The sequence below is a fragment of the Haliaeetus albicilla genome, chromosome 19 (assembly GCF_947461875.1).
Source record: "Haliaeetus albicilla chromosome 19, bHalAlb1.1, whole genome shotgun sequence".
Lineage (NCBI taxonomy): Eukaryota > Metazoa > Chordata > Aves > Accipitriformes > Accipitridae > Haliaeetus > Haliaeetus albicilla.
Window position 1 is genome coordinate 23,968,550 of NC_091501.1, and position 10,726 is coordinate 23,979,275.

Sequence of the window (10,726 nt, forward strand, 5' to 3'; positions counted from 1 at the left end):
GCTCATATCAGACTGGAAATTAAGAGTCCATCAATATGAATACTGAATGCGTAATATGACTTCTAAATTATGGTGAAAATCTTGAAAAGGTTGAACCAGAAAAAATGCATTCATTAAGGGATAGAGTGGGAGTCAATGTTCTGGACATTCCCGAGAAGTGCCTTTGGGGTAGGATGAGAAGCATGATCACAGAGAACTAGGCAATGAAAACTAAATCCTTACAGCCACAACTGGAATAAGAAGTCCATGATCCTGAAGCTGGAATCCCTTTGGTAAAAGGACATGAAGGGGAAAAGCGGGGAGAGAGAGGGGAAAGGATGTGCCATCCTCGGGAGAAGAAGGGGAGTATCTCAGCAATGCTCTGAGCAGCTTTCCCAAACAATCAGTGCCTTTGAACAGCTACATCCTGCCTAAAACTGGGAACCAGTGCAAACATAGCAAGTCAAAGCACATCATCTTTGCAGAAATCCAGGTAAATCTGTGTGAAAGAGAAACCTTTTGTATTTTTGCAACCAAAGAATGAGTTAGGGAATAGGGATACCTGAGGTTGAGGGTACATTTCCTAGGCTTCTTAAAAAAAAAAAAAAAATCTGATAGGAGCTGACATCATCTTGTGCAAGGTAATCAGGAACAAGTCCTCCTGAAGAGCGTTACCCAGTGCTCCTCCAGCAAGGAACAGACAAAGCTGAAATAGCTTATGGACTTTCTATCCTTTTGCTTTCAACACAGAGATGCTGTTAGAGAAGAAAAATGAAAGCAGGGGACTTTGCACTTGAACTAGGATACAATGAAGTTAATCATGTTCTTCGGTTCATCTGATGATTAATCCACTGGTTTGGGGTAGGTTACAAGAAAACTCTATCACTTGCTTAAACCAGCTATTTCAGAGCAGAACTGCTGAGCAGGTGCTACCAGAATTGCTTCTGATATAGCTGTAAGCTACCTGTAACCAGTTAGCTTGAGAACAGCTAGTCGTACAGTTCTGGAACACCAGAGCCCTGATGAGGTATCAGCAGATTATTTAAACAAAATGGGGTTGGGTTTGGTTTGGTTTGGTTTTGGGTTTTTTTTTTCAACTTTTCCCAGCCTGTGCTACAGTCCTTGCCATTGCAGATGCCCTGGTAGCAGCATGCATGCTGACTAATTAAAGTGCATCTACAATAAGTACATCCTTTGAAGTGAATGTTGTTTAGCTGGTCCCTTAGATTCTCACCTCTTTGAATATGACTGCAAATGTACAGGAAGCCTCAAGAATAAGCAACAGGTTTGAGCAACTCACTGTAGCTGCTTGCTGCGGAGAGTTAGTACTGCTTTCTCTGCTAGTCCTCATTCTGGGAGTGAGAGACGTGGAGCTCCTTGTCAAAGAGGGTCATTGATGCAAAGAGTTCAAATGAACTCAAAGTTCATGGGTTCAGAAGACTGGACAAGCATACAGAGGACAACTCTGTAACTAAATGGACAAAGTGCATCAGACTCAAGAGCTAGCTTAAGACTAGGAGAGCATTTGGAGAAAGTATAGTACAGTTTGATCTTGGCTTGGCTACAGTTTGGCATCTCTTTATAGCCACTGGTAGAGACTGGGACCTAGCTAGACTCTCAGATGACCTTTAGTACAGCCATTCTTGTGTGGTCAGACGAAGTTGAAAAGCAACTTGGATCCTCTGGAAAGGAAGATGTGACATTACTGTGTAGACAATGATCGTTGATATAATATTTGTCTTGAGACGGAATGGCATTCATGCAGGAACAGTCCTCAGATTGTGTAAATATGCAGGATCTCACTGGCATCAAGGATCCTGCATCAAGGAGCTTCACTAGTTTACCACAGCCCTGTGCAAAACAGATAAAAATCTGCTGCTTAAAACACTTAATGTTCTGAACTACACTAAGCAGATGAATACATTTAATAAATTATTTGATTCATGGCTTTGGCATCCGAAATAAACATTTAAAATGGTTAATGGAAGTGCTTTTTTACTTCTGGATAAAAACTACTAAAAGGGCTGACTCTGAAATATTTGAGAAGTTTGGTTTGTATTAATGTTTAAAGGTTGGATTCTTATCCCAAACTTTTTGGATATTTTTGGGCAGTGAATTGTATGTGAACAAGCTTTCCCGTGTGGTTTGTAGGCCTTATGCTTGGCAGTGTTAAAATTACCACAGGAAGAGCTTTTTCTCATGGCATTTTGGCTTCCGGTCACAAGCATAGCCTGGAAGTCAAGAGGCGTGGGAAATTAAAATAAGAGGGGAAACAGTTAACCAGAATTCTGTGAAAAGGCTTTGGATTCACTGGAAATTATGGGAAGGTCAATCCTTATTGCATCCAGATCCATTCTCCCATGCCTAATAAATTACAGGATTGGGTCAACAAAGTTAGACATATAAAGAGACACTAAAATGTCTCAGGTCTTTCTGTTTGCCAGCTGAGGACTTTTCTCCCACTCTGTAGCCTCTAAACTAGGTGAGACAAACTGTTAATTCCCCGGTTAATAGAAACCTGATCGCTTCTCTTGGGAAATCATGTCATAATTAAGAGCTCATAGTGCCTTGATGATTTTTCCTGGTATTTAGCAATATTAGTTAACTTCCTTATTGTTTAATCTAGTTACTCCTATGAACTCTTTCTGATTTTATGGATTTAAGATTCACTTTATCCTTAGTGCTGATTGTCTTGGTATATTCAAACGTTGCCACAGACTAGCTTTTCCATCAGGGCTTAGATCATTCTGGGTCTTCCCTTTATGATCCCCCACCTCTGCCTTTTATTGATAAGGAAAACAATCTCATGCTAGAAAGAGAGACACAGAGGTAGCTCAACATTTAAGTTTAATTGAAACTTGAAATTAAAAGTGTGAAAGCTTCAGTCACATAATCCGGGTCACTTGACAAGCTTGAGTTTTCAGTCTGAGGTAGGAGGCCATATCAGAAGGGTTTTGTATGTTAGGTTGTCTGTTCATCAGCACCCCTGGCCCACATGGCATGGTCCTACTTGTTTCAATAAAATCAGTCACCTGAAGAAATGAGATATCTCTTTTTGTATGAAGGGAGTAAATTTTAGAGAAGTTGATTTTAGGTTTAGAAAAGTGTAGGTTTGATTTAGATTCACATTTACTGCCACAAGTATGTAATCTGAGACCCCAGCAAAGAATAGTTGATTTCACCTTCAAACATTACCATCAATTTTATTCTGTAGAGGGCAATGCTTTATTGGTATTTGGAAAAGGAAAAAGCCGACTGAGTAAGTGATAGAGTCAGTATTTGTCTCTTCTGCAAAAAAAAAAAATTGCATATTATGTTAGGGAAAGCTAACTGATGTGAAATATTCAAACACCATAAAAATGGCTCAAATAGAGTAAGTCCACCTCATATATGAGTTTAAAGAGAGTGAAAACTAAAGGAGTATTTCAGTAGAGCTGACCAGATTTTGGGCTGTATCCAAGGGTTTCTGTTCATCACAATGAGCTAATCAGATCCCATTCAGCCCTGTACTTCTCCACATGAGAGACAGCATCTTTCTGTTACATCCCCAAGCTGTTGAAATCAGCATAAGTTCCTAACTGCGAGCTTCATTGGCCCAGAAGAAAGGGAAGTGGTGGTACAGTATTATGCAATGACTATTTTGCTTGGGAAAACTTTAGTCCTTTCGATTCAGACTAGTTAGTATTTATCTGTCTCCTGGATTTATTGCAACAGCCATCTTTTAAGAAAGATTTTCAGGGTGATGGGATATTGCTCACAGGATACAGGTGAGACAAGTGGGTCTTCTCTGTTGGGGAGAAGGTGAGGGAGGGGAGGGTTTGCTATATGTTCTTTTGACCCATGGCAGCTGGAACTATTGGTGTGCAGGGAGCACTGTTTAAGTGAGATTTTAATCTTTGCCATGGCATTGGTAGTTTGGGAGAGGCATCCTTTTAAATTCATTTGTTATAAATCAAATATTTGTATATGGAAATAGCATTTGATTAGAAACTGTCTACTTTTCTTCAGCAGACATATGGGATCTGGTTTCAGAGCATCCGTCTTAACATGTTTATCTTCACAGACATCCAGAAAGTTTTACCACAGGAAACTGATATGCAGAGATTAAATGACTTTCCCAAAGTCATATAGGAAGTCTGTGGCACAGCCATGAAATGAATCCACATCTCCTGAATCCTTGGCTAGCATCTTAGCTACTTTTTTTTCCTGCAAAACAAATCTTATGTTAGAATTTAAATTTCTGGGTGTACTTCAAGTCTTACTGGGAGTCCAGTTCCATACATTTAGTAGGGCCACTGTGAATATTGTCCAAAGCTCTTCTGACTCAGAAAGTGGAAAAATAAAGTAGGTCTTTTATGTAACTGTGTCAAGAGGCAACTTAGACAGCAGCCAAGCCTTTCAAGGAAAGTGGATTTCCCTTGTGTGTTCTGGCTTATAAATCCTGTCTCTTTTATTTTAGAAATATAATTGTTGCACCTTCCAAAACAACACACAAGAAGCCAACTGCAACAGTCAGTGTCTTGTGTGCCTGTGAATGACCTTGGCCAATGCAAGGAAAGAGGAGTTGGTATCAGATTAATGAAAAGGAAAGACAGAAAACCCAAAACAAATGGGTTAAATCACTACAAATAACTCACTTTTGGCAAGAAATCATCTGTTGGGTATACATAAATGAGTCATTTTGTCTCTATGATGTCTCTAATCAAAGGGGAGAATTGGACCCTTCCAGATGCTGATTCAGTCCTCCTGAGACAGGTTTCTAAAATAAGTGTGATGAATCATTTTCTAGCAGCTCCTGTCTCCCTTCACTGGCCGTGGAGGAGCTTACAGTAGATACATGACTTTGACACGAGAGAAAACCCAAACATTATTTCTTTTATGTGTGTGGCAGTTACAAAGCTTTTCCTAAGAGGTAGGTAAAACAGTTAAGGCATTCCTATTTCTTTGCTCTGATTTGCCCCAATCACATGTTCATCTGTATATACTGCCTAAGATTTGCAAAAAAAAGATCATGAAGGGGCCTCCAAAAACTTTAAAGTACGTAGGAGACATTTTCCTATACATAAATATCACTTCTTGATCTACGTACAGTTAAAATTCCTCATAAAAATAAAATCTTTTGAATCACTTAGTTGTCTTTCTTCTTCAGTCAGCTAATGAAGGAAACTGATAAACATGAAGTAAAATCAGAATCTTCCTTGAAAAGACACTGTGTTGTAGAATCTTTTCCTTCTCCAGAAATTCCTCTTTGTCACTTGTCGATACAGAGAAAGAACAACAAAACTCCTAAATAGATGAGGTGTTGCATCCTTTTACCAGGACACCAGTGTCCAACTGCTGCTGCTGCTGCCTAGTGTACAAGAGTTCTTTTAGGCAAATGAAAGGAAGCAGTTGCCTCTAACTTCCTTTCACTTTCCAATAATTTCTTTTATCCTTAGGTCAGCTTTCACCCAACATAATCTTTTTTAAGGTATCCATTTAGGACATTTTTAACTTCAGAATCTTTTTTCAGCTGCATGATTAGAGAAGGAATATTTTAGCATTATACTGTCTGATGTTTAGCACACCAGCACCTGGATATTTCTGAGTGCTACCTTCACATAACTTATTAAAATAAAACCAGGAAACTAAAAGATCTACTTCTGCTTTGAGTTAGAGTTCCTCCCTAATTTAGAAATCCTTCCAATCAAATTTTCAGCATTACATTGGTACACATGTGATGCAGGAGAACCAGGCTATCAGTATACAAGGTTCACGCATGTGCACATGTAGCAAGAAAATAAAGTCTACAAACATAAAGTGAATGACAAACTTGACTGGTAACAGTACCTGCAATGCAAAAGCCTAACTGTTGCAACATCAAAAAACAATTTCTACCCTGTGACACTAGGAGTCTCATTCTGCTTTGAAAGTCTGCATGTTTTTGTAGGGATCTAATATTAAATTAATCTTTGAGGAAACTTCTGCAGAAATCCACTGAGGAATAATGTGATTCTTCCAGTTTAAATTCTAGAGAGAACTGAAAAAAACCCATACCTTTTCCACAGCGAGTATGTAACTGTAGAATAATCACATTGTTCTTTGCTAGTAATTGCTTATTTTGCAATAACTCTATTCTCCTACAGAGCTCCTTCTACCTATTTTTTTACACTGCTTACATTTTTTTACCTCCTTTCTTAACTGCTCAACTGGGCTGGTGCAGGTTCTTGCATGTGAGCAGCACTGGGAGCCACTGGTCTATCCACACTGCCTCCGATGAACTCACCAGTCAAGCTGTTGACCCCAAAACATTCTCCAGCCTCAGGATTCCCTTCTGGCAGCGCAAGAGCTGAGCTCACATTGTTGGGCAAAGACAAAACGGGAACCCTGCTTAAAATAGTAGGTGATGACGTATGGATTGTCTGGATTTTATTTTTAACTAGGTCAACCTTGTGCCAGTGAAAGTGATGGCTGAGATGTCCAATTAAAGTCATAAAGTGATTTGGGCTTGCTGATGAGGACCATCTCCCTCCAGGCTGTGCCAGGGTAACCCAGTCCAGAGCTACTTCAGACTCTGACCTTCCATTCTTTCTCTCCATGGGTTACTTTGATCATATCTGCTATTGCCTTTGCAGCATACCTCAGTCCCAACTCTGAGGGACTGTTCCTGTCCTCTGCCCACTGTTCCTGTCCTGGCTGTCTCCCAAATCCCATCCGCCTCCTGCTAATTCAGCATAGCACTCTCATATAACCATATGAAGGCACTTCCTATTCCATTACACGGTCATTTGGAGTAAATAACACCCAGTTATTTGGTCTGCAGCACTGTGGGTCACTTGGAGATGAAACTGAAACATTCTAATGCTGAATGGGGCTGGTAAATTATCAAGCCTGGTGAAGAAAAAGCAGATGTGTACAATACACCTGTTTTTTCTTCATTAGGAAAGCAACAGGCTCATGTAGTTCTCTTTTCCAATGAAAATAAAGTATGCACCATTTCTTTAGGCAACAGACATTAAACTGTGACGATTAAAGCAAACCATATTTTTTACTTGCAGGAACAGATAATTTGCACCTAAGAATATTTAAACAATGGTCCAAGGAGATTGCAGAAGCATTAATAACATTGATTTTTAAGAAAGACTAGAACACCAAGAAACTCAAGAGGCTTGATAAGAAACAACCACTGATAATAGTTAAGAATTCAGTTGGGGGAATCAGGGCAAGTACAAGATGAGCCTGACACTGATCGTAGGCAAAATCACAGAGAGGCTGCTATGCGACACTATCCAAAAGGAATGAAGAAATTGTAACAGCAAGATGAAAGGTATGCTGTCATAAAAGGCTTCTGTTTGTTTTCTGATTAATTCCTTTCTTTTCAAGACTACAGGGTTGATGGTTAGAGATAGTTGTGTAGACATGTTTTTAGCACTCTACAAAGCATTTGATATAGTCCTGTGTGACTTGGTTTTTCATCTGAAAAACAAACAAATAATGCTAGCAAAAGTGAACACCAGTGTAGCTCATGTTAAATGTATCAAAGGTTAACAGATTACAGCAGTTTTTGTAAAAAAGAGGATCATCATACAGGACTGTTTCTCCTGGTATCCTATAGGCTCCTTTTCCTGGCTGATTGCTACTCAGTGTCTTTATCAGAGATCTCAAAGATGGGCAGCAAAATGTAAAAATATGTACATTAAAAGCTATTGGAACTGCAAGTGATGTCAGAAAGAGATCATATTAACCTGCATACATATTAACACAGATCATATGGTAAAGCGGCTTTACTTAAGACATGTGCATTTTAAAACCCGTGATGAAGAATGGAGATCATACCTTTAAAATAGGCAAGCGAGTACTGCAAATTAGTAGCTCTGAAAAACATGAGGATTCTAGCAAATGATCATTTGTGAGTTCTGGTGAGATGTTGAGACTGTCTTTGTAGACATAATTTTTGCTTACAAAAGAAGGAGACTACTGAGCAGAAAAAGAAAAAGAATATTACCCCTCTATCTGGCACCAGGGAGAGCTTTTGGGGAGTCATCTATCCAACTTGATGTCTACCCTGCCAAAAGAATGTAGAAAAACTGGGAAGTGTTTAGAAAGAGCTATGAGAATGACCTGAGATTACAAATACATGTCTCAGTGTGAGACTGTTTGGAAATATCACAGTCTGAAAGTAATTTCAGATAATAGATAGCTTTCTAACCTAGCAGAAGAAGACACAAATAAGATTCAGTGACTAGAAGCTGCAGTTAGACACAATCCAGGCTAGGAGTTTGCCTTTTTAACAGGGTGACAAATCAGCCATTGGGATCGTGGTGCTTTGTCTCTCAGCTGAGAACTTGAAATCCAACCCAGACCTGGACACTTGGGATCAGTCAGCCGGAGCTCTGGGCTTGAAGTAGAAATTTCTAGGTGAGATGCTGTGGCCTGCACTATGTAAGAGTCAGAGTAGTTTATAATTTTCCCATGTGGTTTTTGAAACGTCTAAAAAACTCAGTTTACTTGTGGAAAACAGGATCAGAGTGCTGGTGTCTCGAGAAGAGATACGGCCATCCACTGACGTGCAGTCTGCAGACTAAGAGATGTGGAAGAGTTAGATGAGGAAGGTGCCCCACTGGATTGTTTAAACTCACTATATCTGCGGCAGACCTGAATGAGGTTTTAATGTACATTAAAATTATTCTGTAGGCAGTTATATACTGTGAAGCCAAAACATTTCCTTTCCTCCCCCGCCCCCCTCCCAAGCCCTAAGGCTTTCATTTACAGTAGAAAAATGGAGCCAGTAAATCTATACTGTTCTATAAACAGGGCAGCACAATGTCTGTTAAAATTCTAGGCAATTTCTTGTAATCATATATACTTAAGTAAAATTTACATGATCATTACAGGCTGCTCTTGGGCAATGGCTCTTTGTCAGCCTATAGTGATTAGCACATCGGTGCTGCCAAGACAAAATTCTGTCAGCACTAGAAGAAGCAATTTCATCAGGTTTCTTTTTACACAGACTTGCAGCTCACACTGGCCCTCCAGCCTGCTAGACCTTTTTTTTTTCTTTTCCCTAGCCATGCAGTCTGACTCTTCAGATGGAAATTAAAACAATTTCAAGAATGAAGAGTTCTAGCCTGTTTCTAAAAATAGCCCCGATCTTCAGCAGGGGATGTGATTCCTTAGCCATGTGCAACAAAGATGACCTCTTTGTCAGGTCTAGCCTGCAGCAGGAGGTGTCTGCTCCTGGTCTACTTTTACATTGGTTCAAAAATAAACAGCAAGTTCCTCTGGCTGGCCTCCCTTGCCAAAGGCAGGCAAGGAACATTCTGTACAAGGAAGCACTCACAATCATTCTAGGGGCCAACTCTAATGAAGTTAATTGATGCATCAACGACGTGTGTTAAGCATTAATGCTTTACTAATAGGTTCATGGGTTGCACAGCTACATATTATATTAGTTCCCAGTAAACATAGTACCGTACATTTGGGATATCCTATGGACGTGAGTTGAAAGAGAATGCATTTATTTTTGCAAAATGGAGTCTTTGTGCTCAGATCTGAAACTTATGTAAGATGCCAGGGACACCAGAATATATCACCTACTTTTCTAAAAACAGTTGCATAAACCAGCAATGTGTGTGATGTTTTACAGAAGAAAAAATCCTAATAAAAAAAAGGTCACTTGAGTCCTTTATGAATTACATTTTTTAGAAAAACAGAACAAGGTAGGGAAAAATTTAAAGCAACATGAAAGTGATTGCAATGTAAGCATGAAGGAAAATTAACCCCTCTTTTAAAGATCTTTAGTATCCAGGAATTAGAAAACTACCCTGCAGTGCAGGCACATTGGGAGAGAAATTTGAGGTAAAGAAGAGGGTCCCAGTGTCCCGTTCCAGCAATGCAAAAACCTTATATGGGATAAACCAAAAATGTATACCAAAGCATGTTTTCCTTGTGAGAGAGACGCGCAGTGCTGTTAGAACAAGAATCTATCTGGACATATACCTTTGACCTCGAAGCAGCACATACAACCGGGGAACGAGTGAAGTGCAAACACTGTACACGCCTTGCCCTGTCCCAGCTCTATCGCCATGTTGTGATTAACGAATTCAGAGACATAGAATAACACTGCTGATAATGTCTGGGCTGGAGAGCCATCATTTGGGATTAGGAGAGAAACGTCAGAGGAGAGACAGTGCCATGTCTCTCTGTTATGACCTTCCCCTGGCACAAGTTATCAGTAATTTAGCTATGTACAGTATGACGGCCTCCATCCATAATACTGGGCAAAGAGACAAAGTTGCTCAAGAGACAGAGCAGGATCTAAAGTCAAGGAGGTGTTTCACATGTTAGAGCCGTTAGCTCTGTTAAAGTGAGTGGTAACACTAAAAATGTTTAATTCCTGTCATTGGCTTATGTGATAAAAGCTCATCTCCACACACACGAAGGCGCACAAAGAGACAAAGGCAGGTAGGGGAATCCAGCTAATACCTTGAAATGGCTACGATCCCAGGAGCCACCAGCCCATCAATGGTTCATCTCCACACACATGAAGGAGCAGAGAGGCACAACGGCAGGTGGGGATACCCCTAAAACCTAGTCGGAGAAATGAGCCCTCACCCTGGCCTCTCCCAAGGGAGCATCAGCCCCGTGGTCCACCAGTGACACCCATTAAGATGAATTACCCAGAACATCTCTCCAGGTCATCAGCCTGGGGGTATGGGACACTTTACAGGGTGCAGGGGAAGTTCATCTCAGGATTGTACAAAGTGTA

General features: G+C 40.1%; 1 long non-coding RNA gene across 1 annotated transcript; it reads left to right on the top strand.

The window, feature by feature from the left end:
• Nucleotides 1-3,610: 3,610 nt before the first annotated feature.
• On the top strand, nt 3,611-7,469 carry LOC138690019 (uncharacterized). The gene is made up of 2 exons (XR_011328793.1): nt 3,611-3,746; nt 7,017-7,469. It is a non-coding gene; the product is annotated as an uncharacterized lncRNA (long non-coding RNA).
• The last annotated feature ends 3,257 nt before the right edge of the window (nt 7,470-10,726 follow it).